Below are 13,289 nucleotides of genomic sequence, written 5' to 3'. Positions count from 1 at the left end.
CTAAGCATGATTTCCTTCTCCAGGGACTAGTCCCTCCTGATAACATGTCCAAAGTACATGAGATGAAGTCTCACCATTCTTGCTTCTAAGGAGTGCTTTGGCTGTATTTCATCAAAGACAGATTTGTTCATTCTTTTGGCAGTTCCTTGGTTTATTCAATATTCCTCACAGAAACCATTATTCAAATACATCAGTTCTTTGGCCTTCCTTATTCATTGTGTCCAGCTTTCACATGTATGTGAGGTGACTGAAAATGAAATGAAATGAAGTAACATGAAATCCTTGAAAACTTCAATATTTTTTCCATTTATCATGATGTTGTTTATTGGTAGAGTTGTGAGGATTTTTGTTTTCTTTACATTGAGGAGTAATCTATACTGAAGGCTGTAGTCTTTGATCTGCATCATTCATCAGTAAGTGTTTCAAGTCCTCTTCACTTTTAGCAAGCAAGGTTGTGTCATCTGCATATTGTAGTTTGTTAGTAAGTCTTTGATTGAACAAATATGGTGAAAAGATACAACCCTGACACACACCTTTCCTGACTTTAAACCACTCGGTAACCTCTTGTTCTGTTCAAAGGACTGCCTCTTGGTCTATGTAAAGGTTCTGTTACCGGAATAAGGTTCTTGCCTATCACTGGTCGGGAATGAGCAGATAAGGCATGTAGTTTTCCACACGAACATAACTTTACTGAAGAGGCTTGCAAGCAGAGACGAGGAGGGCCCACAGCAACACTTACCCCAATCCCACAGAACAAAAGACAGGCCCAAGTTTTCAAAAGTACTTGGGCAGGAAAAGATTCATGTTTATTCATAGACACAGGCAGGGATATGTTAATTAAGGTGCACTCGCAGTAGCTTTCCAAGATGGCTCCTGTCCTGGAGGCCTCTGGGATTCATAGCAGGACTTATTATGGGGTGTCGCACCTGCGCAGTCTCCCGCTCCCCGGGTTCAATTCCCCAGCTGGGGCTGTAGCCTCTCACTGCCTCTGGTGGAAGGTCACCCAGCGGTCACAGGTAGATGTTCTGTGCATGTCCCCGGGCCTAGTTTTCTCCAGCTGCTTTTGAAAGGCAACTTCAAAGAAGTTTGCAGGCTATTTTTAGATACCCTGCCCCATTGTTCTGGGGAATGGCTTTGTTTCTGCACCCTGGCCCATTTCTTGTTACTTTGTTTGCAGATTTGGGGGCCTCTCTGTTTTCTGTCTTACTATGTATCTACGTTCTCCACTCAACCCCCTGTTACCTCCCTGATAGTATAGTCTATTTCTCTTTTACTTGCTCCTAATCTAACCACACCAGTCTCTTCGCTATTTCTCAAACGGGCACCTTCTTATCTCAGAGCCTTTGCTCCCTGTCTTACTCCCCACTGAGAGACTTCAACCCCATAAATGTTTATGTGAATGTGGATAGAGGTCTCTGCTTCTGTAACTTCTTTCTGCTGGGCTGGGGCGTTGTTCTTGCCTAACCTAGTAGAAGTCCTTGCTACCTGATCTAAGTTAGTGTGCTCCGTCAGGACCCCTTCTTGGGGAGTCAGTTGGTAGTCTTGCAAACAGGCAGGGATTGTCCACAGATTTGTGTCCAGCTTGGTTGCTGGAACGTCTTATTGAGTCCTACTACTGTTCCACTATTAAGGAGCCATCGGAAGGCATTTTTAGCTTCCTCTTTTAGCCGGGGCATAGTACCCCGGCACCGGCCAAGGGGGTCATGAGGAGGTAACGATAAGTCCTCAAGAGTAAGAGATTGGCAGCCCTGGGTTAAATGTGTTAGACGGGGCATGGGAATGGAGTAGGGTTATACAAGAGAAACAGATTACTTCTCTGTACTCTTCTGAAGGGGAGCTTTAGGTTTTTTTGTGGTTCACAGGAGCATGTTTGCTTCTCTTTTGGTGCTTCTGATGAGGTTTATGTTGTCTTTTTTGAAGAGAAACTTCAAGTCTTCTGCTGGTTCACAGGGGTAGGCGATGATGTCTCCTTGTCCATCAACTCTATCAGCCAGCTCCTGTGGGGTACAAAGCTTAATTCGAGTATTATGAATCCAGGGAGTGATTCCTTTAAGTTTGACTGCTGAAGGGGTGGTCAGCATGACCTGGAAGGGCCCCTTCCATTTCTCAGACAGCTGGTCTTCAGGTCATCCTTCTTTCCAGGTTTTAAGAAGGACAGTATCTCCTGGCTTAACAGGAGTAGGGGTTCCTTTTTCTGGTGTGGGGAGCAAATTACTACCATATTCTCTTAGGGCCTTCTGTACTTGTCCCAGGTGGGTAACATACTTATAAAGTTGATGTAGTTCAGGATCCATTAGTAGATCTGTTGATAAAAAGGACCTTCCATATAGCATTTCATAGGGACTGAGTTTTAAATCTCCCCTAGTGGCAGCCCTAATTCTCATGAGTGCTGTGGGTAATAACTTAAACCAAGTTTCCTGAGTTTCTTGGCATAGCTTTGCCAATGTCCTTTGTAACAGAGTCTGATTCATCTTTTCTACTTTCCCTGAGGACTGAGGATGCCAGGCTGTGTGTAACTTATAATTTATGCCTAAGGCTGTGGAGAAAGCCTGGCTTATTGTTGCTACAAGTGCTGGGCCATTGTCAGATTGTAAAGACCTTTGTAGTCCAAGTCAGGGAATTATTTCTTTTAATAAGAATTTTCCCACTTCTAAAGCCTTTTCTGATCCAGTGAGAAAAGCTTCTATCCATCCAGTGAAGGTATCTACAAACACCAACAGGTATTTTAGTCCCTGCTTGGATGGCATAACAGTGAAATCTCTTTGCCAATCCTCCCCTGGATACGTACCCCAATGGTGGACAGGTCTAGCCAGAGGTGGGGGTATAGGGTGGCTTTGTGGGTTGTTCCTTAGACAGGTCTCACAACTATTGGTAATTTATTTAACTACTTTGTGTAGCCCTTTTCCTTTTATACACTTAGACAATAGTCCTAGGAGGGTGTCTGTGCCATAGTGTGTAGTGTCATGAAAGGCTTTTACTAGTTTCCATAATAAATACTCAGGCACATATAATACTCCTTCATCACTCTTCATCCATCCTGTCTCATCATAAGAAAAATCCTTTCCTTTCCCTTCCTCTTATTCTTTTTGGGTATATTTTGGCTCTAACTGATTTAATTTGTAAGGAATGAGGGCCATTAATTGTGATGTCTCTGCCTTCCTTGCAGCAGGTTTAGTGGCCAAATCAGCCTTGTTGTTCCCCATTGCTTCTGGGGAGTTGTCTTTCTGATGTCCCTTGCAATGAATTACTGCTAACTCTTCAGGCTTATGTATTGCTTCTAGCAGTTCTAGGATTAACTATATTTTATAGGGGAATTTCAAGCTGTTAACACTGCCCTTTCTTTCCAAATGGCAGCAGGTGCCTGAAGAATAAGGTATGCAAATTTCGAATCAGTGTATACACTCAGAGTTTTTGTTCTCCTAATTGGAGGGCACGCACCAGGGCGGTTAGCTCAGCTTTTCAGGCTGATATTCCTGATGGTAAAGCTCTTGCCTCAGTAACACCAGTCTGGCTGACAATTGCATAACATGCTTGTGAATGCCTTGTTTGACAAAGCTGCTCCCATCCGTATACCACTCAACCTCTGGGTTTTCTAGGGGTTTTTCATGGAGGTCTGGACAACTAGAGTAGATCTCATTAACTACTTCTCTACAGTTATGAATAGGCTCAGATACTCTGAGGGGTGGTTAGAGGGTGGCAGGGTTCAGAGTTCGGCACACCTTTAAGTTTAACTCTAGGGTATCTAGGAGGAGGGCCTGGGATTGAGTAATCCTGCCACCTGAGAGCCAGTGGTTTCCCTTGACTTCCGAGACTGCCTGTACCTGGTGGGGTGTATATACTTCAATGAGTTGTCCCAGAGTAAACTTAGAGGACAGCAGCTGCAGCTACTGCTTGTAGGCATGCTGGCCAGCCCGGGGCTACCGAGTCTAATTGTTTGGAGAAATAGGCTACAGGTCGGGTAACCGGCCCTATACTCTGAGTAAGAGCTCCTAGCGCCACTCCCTGTTTTTCAAGAGCATATAATTTGAATGACTTCCTTATATCAGGCAGTCCTAAGGCTGGGGCTTGCCCAAGATTACTTTTTAGGCTTTCAAATGCTTGCCAGCATTCGGCTATCCATTCTAGGGGCGACCTCTCTTCTCCTCTTAGGGCCTCATATAAAGGTTTTACTATAAGGCCAAAGTTGGGAATCCAAATTCTGCAAAATCCTTCCATCCCCAAAGATCCCTGACGTTGTCTCTTGGGTTGGGGGGGGGGATGCTCTGTGATCACCCTCTTCCTGTCAGGGGCCAGCATTCGCTTTCCAGAAGTCAGGATAAATCCAAGATAATGCACCTGGGTTTGGGAAATTTGTGCCTTTTTGGGGGATACCAAATATCCCCTCTATCCCAAGAAATTTAATAAAAGGATGGTATTTGTATCTGAGGCCTCTTTGGTCCTGCTGGCCAATGATAAATCATCAACATACTGTAATAATGTGCTTTTTGGCAAATATATTTCTCTTAATCCTGTTGCCAGGGCATTTCCAAATAAATGGGGTGAATCTAGGAAACCCTGGGGTAACCGGGTTCAGGAGTATTGTATATTTTCTTGTGTATCTGGGTCTCTCCATTCAAAGGAGAAAAGAAATCGGCATTCAGAATGTAAAGGTATACAAGAGAAGGCATCCTTCAGATCTAAGACTGTAAATTATTGGGTATCTCCTGGGACTTGTGTTAGAAGGGTATAGGGATTGGGGACCATGGTGTGTATAGGAGCTACTCGTTCATTAACTGTCCTTAAGTCTTGTACCAACCTATAGGTGCCATCTGGTTTCTTTACTGGGAGTGTTGGAGTATTACAGGGTGATTGACAAGATCTAATCAACCTATGTAATAGGTAACTTTCTAACAAAGGTTTGATGCCAACTTGAGCTTCAGGCTTCAGTGGGTATTATCTCCTCCACGGGTAAGGTATTCCTGGTTTTAGTTTAATGAGTACTGGTTCTATAGTTTTTGCTTTCCCTGTTGTGGTTGTATCCCATACTGTTGGGGTCACCTGACTTAAAATGTCTGGTGGTATTTGGTCTCTAGGTTGGGGTGCATCAGTTAATTAACATAAGTAACTCTAGGTTCTCACTTTTGACACCTATTAAATCTGTCTCTCAATGTATTTTTGCCCCAAGCTTGCTTATTAGATCCTGTCCCAACAAAGCTACTGGGCTTTCTGGGACATAGAGGAAAGAGTGTGTCATGGAGTACAGTCCTATCAGACACAAGATGGGGTGAGTGAATTTCCTAATTCTGGCTTCCCGGCCAGGCCAGTAATTACACAGTCCTGCCCAGAAAGAGGAGCTATTATGTAGTTCAAAGCAGAGAAGGTGGCTCCCATGTCCAAAACAAATTCAATCTCCTTACCTTCCACATCGAGTGTAACCCTGGGCTCTTCCGTGGAGATATCGATGGTACAGTTGGGAGCTAGGTGAGCTCCAGGTCCCTGTCAGTGTTCAGCCTCTTCAAGACCGTATCCTGAGAATGTCATCATTCTCTGAATGGGGGTTGTCGGTCCAGACCTTTGAAGGGTGTCAACTGGGCGTCCTGCTTTAGTGCGCTCAGGGCATTCCACCTTCCAATGGCCTTGCTTTCGACAATACCCACACTGGTCAGGGTCTATACTCGCCGGCCATCAGGCTGGCCAAAATCCAGGCTTTCAGGGTCCTCTGGGGTTACCTTGAGGTGGGTGGCCTTGGAGAGCAATTGCCAACAAACGGGCTTTTCTCTTCATTGTTTCTTCTGATTCCTTCTTCGCTTTCTCCTCAGCAGCCACGTCCCTATCACTGAGTACCTTAAAAGCCTCCTCCACCAGTTGGGAGAGTGAGGCCTGGGGGCCCGCTTCCAATTTTTGTAGCTTCTGTCTTATGTCTGATGAAGACTGGGAGATAAAATGCATGGCTATTAAGGCTCTCCCTTCCCTACTTTTGGGGTCAGTATTGGTATATTTCCTAAAAACGTTCATTAAGCCTGGTGAGGAATACAGCTGGATTCTCTTCTAACCCCTGAGTGACTTCTCTGACTTTGTCATAGTTAACAGGCTTAGTGATGCACTTTTGAATTCCCTCTAATACACAAGTAACTAGATGTTTGGCATTTTCTGATCCCACATCTGTATTGTAATCCCAATCTGGGTCTATCTTGGGAACTGCCTTCCCTCCTGGTTTAAAAATTTCATGAGTCGGATGGGGTCGATGGACACTATCAGCATTCTCTCTTGCCTTTGTCGGAATTCTAGCCTTTCCATCAGAGGAACAACAATGAGTAAGAATAGCCATAACATCTCCCCAAGTTAGACTAAAGTTCAGACTAAGTTTCATGAATTCCTCTCTAAATTTTTCAGGATCTTCAGAGACACTCCCCAATTTTTCTTTACATAAGCTAAGGTCAGACACTGATAAGGGGACAGGTATCCGTGTGATTCTTCCATTCCCATCAGCTACCTGTCTTAAGGGGTATATCTCGGGGCCTTATGTAGGAGGCAAAGGTGGGTACAATTTATTTCCTGACCTCAGTCCCATAGGAGAAGTTTGGTAAATTAAAGGGTTAGGTTCTGTTGGAACTGGGGTCAGTGAAGGGGATAGTGGAGCACATGTTGACAAAGGAGCATTTTCATGAGTCCCTCTGTGTGGAGTCTTTGAATTAGCAGTCGATGGGATATATAGTGGAGACTCTGAGTTTACTGCCCCAGGGGGATCGGAGGAGGAACTCACGGTGGGTACCTCCTCCTCCACATTTGGAGGTGCAGTAGGTTTAATTGGAGTTTGGAAAGGGGGGTCCAAAAGTAAATCTTCCCCCTCTTCTGACTTTCAGAAGAAGAGTTTAAAGGATTTCTCTCCTTCTCTTTTAAATTTACATTTGGCTCTAAGATTTGGGTCTTGTTAAAGAGCCATGAAGGCTTGTACATAAGGGATCTCTCCCCATTTTCTTTCTCTCTTACAAAATAAATCCAGCTGACGGATGGTGTTATAGGAAAGACTGCCATCCCTAGGCCAAGTCTACTGATCTAGAGAATATTGTGGCCAAATTTTATTACAAAGAAAAATCAATCACTCTTTTTTTAATCTGTCTATAGCAAAAGATGACCAACTGCTCAATAAGCAGCCCAGGGAAGAGTCCTTAGGGATACTAGAACCAGTACCCATGCTGTTTTTCTTCTGTCCTATTACTAAAGACCCTGGGGCTGGATGGAGGTCCCTGGAACAGATGTCCTGCTGATTATAAGACCTGGTCCGATCAACTTTACCCTGCTGGATCAAGAATTTTAAGCAGTTCAAACAATTTCATGAAGCTGCCGAGAGTTTCAAAATCCCTGAGGATGGTTTTTGCTCTGTGAATGGGTTATCTTTTCCAGAGAATCAAGTTTGCACCAGGTCCAAGTATGACTGGTGGCTATCTCCCTTTGATAGGACAACAAAAAGGAAGAAAGAGATCTGGGAAGGAGTCAGTAAGCATCTACTCAGTAAGACCCAGGGCTGAATACTCCGGGGCGCACACAGACAAGTATCAACTTGACAAACAAGAAACAGACAGAGGCAACTGAAAGAATCTCCCAGCCTCAACCTCCCAGACAGCCCCAGTCACACATAAGACAAACAGAAAGTGATCAGACCAGACAAGTCAGGAATATTTGAATGTCTATTTTAATCTTCTAGATACCTCTTATCTCCAATACCAAATGGAGGGGCTTTGATCTCTCAATGCAGAGACCTCTACATGCATTCTCCCAGAAACAGGGTGTACCATCTAGAGACAGACAATATTCAGACACATAAAAAAGACAGCTGAAACAAGTGGCTGGGCAAAAGGCCAGCTTGAGGGGAGAGGAAAGAGAGGAAAAGGGGCAGGCTGCAGTTCCTGCCAAGAGTGCACTACCAGCAAGTCAGAAATTCCCTACTCTCTGGGGTCAAAAAGGCATCCCTTGGTCCCTAGGGTTTGAAAAGCCCATCACTCTGGGGACCCACAGTGGAATGTGTCCCTTGGTCCCTAGGGTCAGTTTAGACCTGTCACACTGGGGACCCTTCAGAAGACATCCCTTAGTCCCTAGAGTTTGAAAAGTCCCTCACTCTGGGGAAGCTTCACCCTTCACTAGTGCCTCCGACTCCCACAGTGCAAGACACCCGTCCGTGGGGGACTCCCAGGTGGCCTTACCTGGATCAATGACTCATCTGCCGCTCCGATTTCTATTGAGTCCTCATCATTGTGCTTCATATTTCCAGGAAAAACAGACAGAAAGTTTGCTCGGGCGGAAGATGAAACTAAGGTCGTGCCGCAAGGAGTAAGGGGGAGAAGTCCCTACCTAGAACAGTCTTGGCAACTGCTTCGTTCATCTGCTGGGGTCAGGCAATTCTCCTCTCCACTGCCTTGGGTCCAAGAATGGGGCGCAAAGGATCCCTTTGTGCCTTCTGACTCCTGGCTCACCAAATTGGTTATCTGAATAAGGTTCTTGCCTCTTACTGGTCGGGAATGAGCAGATAAGGCATGTAGCTTCCCACATGAGCAAAGCTTTATTGAAGAGGCTTGCAAGCAGAGACAAGGAGAGCCTAGAGGAACGCTTTCCCCCGTCTCACAGAACAAAAGACAGGCCCGAGTTTTTGAAAGTTCTTGGGCGGGGAAGGGTTCATGTTTACTCATAGACACAGGCAGGGATATGTTAACTAAGGTGCACTCTCAGTAGCTTTCCAAGATGGCTCCTCTCCTAGAGGCCTCTGGGATTTCTAGCAAGACTTATTATGGGGTGTCATGCCTGTGCAGTTTCCCGTCCCCTGGGCTTGATTCCCTGGCGGGGGCTGTGGCCCCTCACTGCCTCTGGTGGAAGGTCACACAGTGGTCACAGGTGTATGTTCTGTGCATGTCCCTGGGCCTGGTTTCCTCCTGCTGCTTTTGAAAGGCAACTTCAAAGAAGTTTGTGGGCTATTTTTAGATACCCTGCCCCATTGTTCTGGGGAATGGCTTTGTTTCTGCACCCTGGCCCATTTCTTGTTACTTTGTTTGCAGATTTGGGGGCCTCTCTGTTCTCTGTCTTACTAAGTCTCTAGGTTCTCCACTCAATCCCCTATTACCTCCCTGACAGTATCATCTATTTCTCACTTACTTGCTTCTCCTCTAACCGCACCAGTCTCTTCGCTATTTCTCAAAAAGGCACCCTCCGATCTCAGGACCTTTGCTCCCTGTCTTAGTTCCACATAAGCACAATTAAGTGTTCTGGACTTTCCATTCTTCGCAGTGTTATCTATAATTTGTTATGATCCACACAGTCAAATGCCTTTGCATAGTCAATAAAACCCAGGGAGACAACTTTCTGGTATTCTCTGCTTTCAGCCAAGATCCAACTGATATCAGCAATGATATCCCTCATTCCACGGTCTCTTCTGAATCTGGTTTTAATTTCTGGCAGTTCCCTGTAGACGTACTTCTGCAACTGCTTTTGAATGACCTTCAGCAAGATTTTACTTGTGTGTGATATTAATAATTTTGTACCTCAATTTTCTGCATTCCACTGGATCACTTTTCTTTGGAAAAGCAATTATCTCTTTTGGTGTGACCATTGTATCTTACCTCTGCTTAAATATTTTAAAATAAATTTAAAGTATTTTCTTTCGAAATTTAAGTAGTTTTAATATTTTCAAATCAAATACAAATATATTTTTGAAAATGGTTGTCTTTTAATTACATATTCTTACCCATTTACCCATAAATACATAGCTTTGCGGGAGTGAGAACCCCATGAGGCAGTATGATACTGCTCCTTTAAAGCAACAACTACAAAAAAAAACATTCTCTATTAGAGGTTTAAGAAAAAAAAAACTTACATTCTTATCTGGATAAAAAACTATTTTATAACAGATGAGTCCTGGTTGTGGAGAAAATTTTATATATGCATATATATATATATATATAATAAAATCCTTTGTGAATCTTAACACAATGACACATGACTCTAAAGACTATAAAAATTATCAATTATCATTGATACATTAAAGTAAAAAGTGTTTTACTCTTAAGAATCTCTGCTTTTTATTTTTCTATTTTTTTGTTCCGTGATGTATTTAAGATTTTTTTTTAAAGTACTCTCTTTTAAATGGCGAAACCTGAAGCTTGCCAGAAATCACTCCTCTTGTTCTTGTTTTTCAAATTGGAAAAACGACATTTAATTTGGATTCCCTAAATTTGCATTATTAAATTTACATTGCCTCATTATAAGCCTTGATCTTATTACTTTAGTGATGAAAACAGTAATGCAGGTTTAATTTATTTGTATTCATTAATATTATCATACACTAGCTTTACATGCTATTTTCTAAACCTCAGAGTGAATTCTAGACACCTTAATATGATGACTCAATCAAATGCAAAAAAGGATCATTAAAATTGCAACCCTGTTTATCATTACAGTTATGAAAATGAGAGGCACATTTATTTTAATTTCAAAAACATGGAAACTCAAAATACATTATTTATGAAGAAACAGGTGGGTGGTAGAACTATAAAGGGTAGCAAAAACTTATCACAAAAATCAGGGATACGGTTATGGAGAGATGCGGTTGTGATTGGTGGGAGACATAGGGAGGTCTCTTGAGGTGCTGGCATTGTCCTATTTCTCGACCTGGGTGGTGTTACATAGGTGTTTATTTTGAAATGAATCATAAAACTGTACATAAAATTATTTCATTAATAATAAATTGATAAATTTCTATATGATTGCCATATTTCATAATTCATAAATGAAACAAAATCATACTAAACCTGAGTCAACTAAATGGGTGTTGAAACTTGAGATAGTCACTTTGAGAAAGTGAATGTTTACTACAATAACTATGCCTTGCTTCAAAATTGGACAAATGGGACAGTATATAGGAAAAACTAGGTCCCTGGGTGGCACAAGTAGTCTCTGTCTGGCTACTAAATTAAAGATTAATGGCTCAAATCAACCCAATGGCACTGTGGAAGAAAGGCCGGGGAATTTGCTTCTATAAAGATTACAGAAAGCCAAACCCATTGCCCACAAGTCAATTCTGACTCACCTGGTTGTTGTTGTTAGGTGCCATTGAGTCATTTCCAACTCATAGCAACCCTGTGTACAACGGAACAAAACTCTGCCTGGTCCTGCACCATCCTCACAATCATTGTTATGCTTGAGCCCATTGTTTCAGCCACTGTGTCAATCCATCTTACTGAGGGTCTTCCTCCTTTTCACTGACCCTCTACTTTACCAAGCATGATGTCCTTCTCCAGGGACTGGTCTCTCTTGATAACATGCCCAAAGTATGTGAGAGGAAGTCTCACCAACCTCACTTCTAAGGAACATTCTGGCTGTACTTCTTCCAAGACAGATTTGTTTGTTTTTCTGACAGTCCATGGCCTATCCAATATTCTTCGCCAACACCACAATTCAAAGGAAACAATTCTTCGGTCTTCCTTACTCATTGTACAGCTTTCACATGCATGAGGTGTTTAAAAATAGCGTGGCTTGGGTCAGGCGCACCTTAGTACTCAAAGTAATATCTTTGAGTTTTAACACTTTAAAGGGGTCTTTTGCAGCAGATTTGCTCAGGGTAATACATCAGTTGATTTTTTGACTGCTGCTTCCGTGGGTGTTGATTGAGGATCCAAGTAAAATGAAATCCTTGACAATTTCGATATTTTCTCCGTTTGTCATGATTTTGCTTACTGTTCTAGTTATGAGAATTTCTGTTTTCTTTATGTTGAGGTATAATCCATACCGAAGGGTGTAGTCTTTGTTCTTCATCAGTAAGTGCTTCAAGTCCTCTTCCCTTTCAGCAAGCAAGGTTGTGTCATCTGCATAACGCAAGTTGTTAACGAGTCTTCTTCCAATCCTGATACTGTGTTCTTCTTCATATAGTACAACTTCTGGGATTATTTGTTCGGCGTACAGATTCAGTAAGTATGGTGAAAGGATACATCGCCGAAGCACACCTTTCCTGATTTTAAACCATGTAGTATTACATTGTTCTGTTCGAAAGACTGCCTCTTGTTCTATGTCCAGATTCCACGTGAGCACCGTTAAGTGTTCGAACTGGTTGTCACCCTATAGGGCAAAGTAGACTTGCCCCTATAGGGTTTCCAAGGCTGTAAATCTTTAAGGATGCAGCCTCCTGCAGAATGCCACGTCTTTTTTCCATGGAGAAGCTGGTGGGTTTTTACCACAAACATTTTGGTTAACAACTGAGTGCTTAACCACTGCGTACCCACAGCTGCTCCAGAAGATTTTCTTGGCTTTAATCTTTCTTAATGGAGCAGTTCTAATTTGTAACACAAGGGGTCACCATGAGGCGGAATCCATTTAATGGAAATGAATTTGAGTTGGTTTGTGCAGGAAAAAACAAAAAAAAAACCAAATCAATTGCCCTTGAGTTGATTCCAACTCATGGAGAAATTCTCCCTGCAACCAGTTTAAATGTTTTTTACTATAGAAATTTTCAAACATGCAGCTAAGTAGACAAAATAGTATAATCTCAATTTTATTGAGGATGAAATTTGAGCTTGTTCAGGGCTGTGAGAGCTAGCCAAGCAATGACATTATCCAATGGTGTGACCAAAAGTTTTATTACTTACACAGCAATTAGGATGAAAAGGAACAGGATAGGACTGATCATGGGGCCTGTCTTCCTAAGACCCTCAGCCCAGGGTAAGATGACATCTTTTATGCATACCCCTCCATATATCCTAGGTTAAAGACAAAGGGACAAAGTGATCTGAGGTTTACATACAGGTAGTTCCCAGAGTACTAATGCGTTCCATTCCTAAATCTGTCTTAAGTCAAATTTGTACATAAGTCACAACAGTTAGGTATGTTTCCTATCTAATGTCAGTTATTAAAATGTTTGTCTTAGTGTATAGTATATAGTGTACCTTTCTATGCATAAAATATTAAACACTTCCAGATACACTAAAACATCTTTAACATAATAACACTATAATAATAATTCTAATGTTTTAATATGCATTGCAAAGTAGCGCCTGTTTGTTATTATGAACCATTGTATATACCTTGAATTTTTAATATAATATGCTTTCGGAGGAGGGATTGGTTTGTAAGTCCGAGTTGTTCATAACCTGTGAACTGCCTGCAGTATAAAATGGAGGGGTATACATGCTGGAAAAGGAGCCCTGATTGTGCAATGTTTAAGTGCAGAGCTGCTAACCAAAAGGTGGACAATTTGAACCCACTCAGCGGCTCTGCAGGGTAAGACCTGGCCATCTACTTCTGCAATGATTATAGCCTAGAAAACTCAATGA

Source organism: Loxodonta africana, chromosome X (genome assembly GCF_030014295.1).
Source record: "Loxodonta africana isolate mLoxAfr1 chromosome X, mLoxAfr1.hap2, whole genome shotgun sequence".
NCBI lineage: Eukaryota > Metazoa > Chordata > Mammalia > Proboscidea > Elephantidae > Loxodonta > Loxodonta africana.
The sequence above is the reverse complement of the archived record's forward strand: the minus strand, read 5'-3'. Positions refer to the sequence as shown.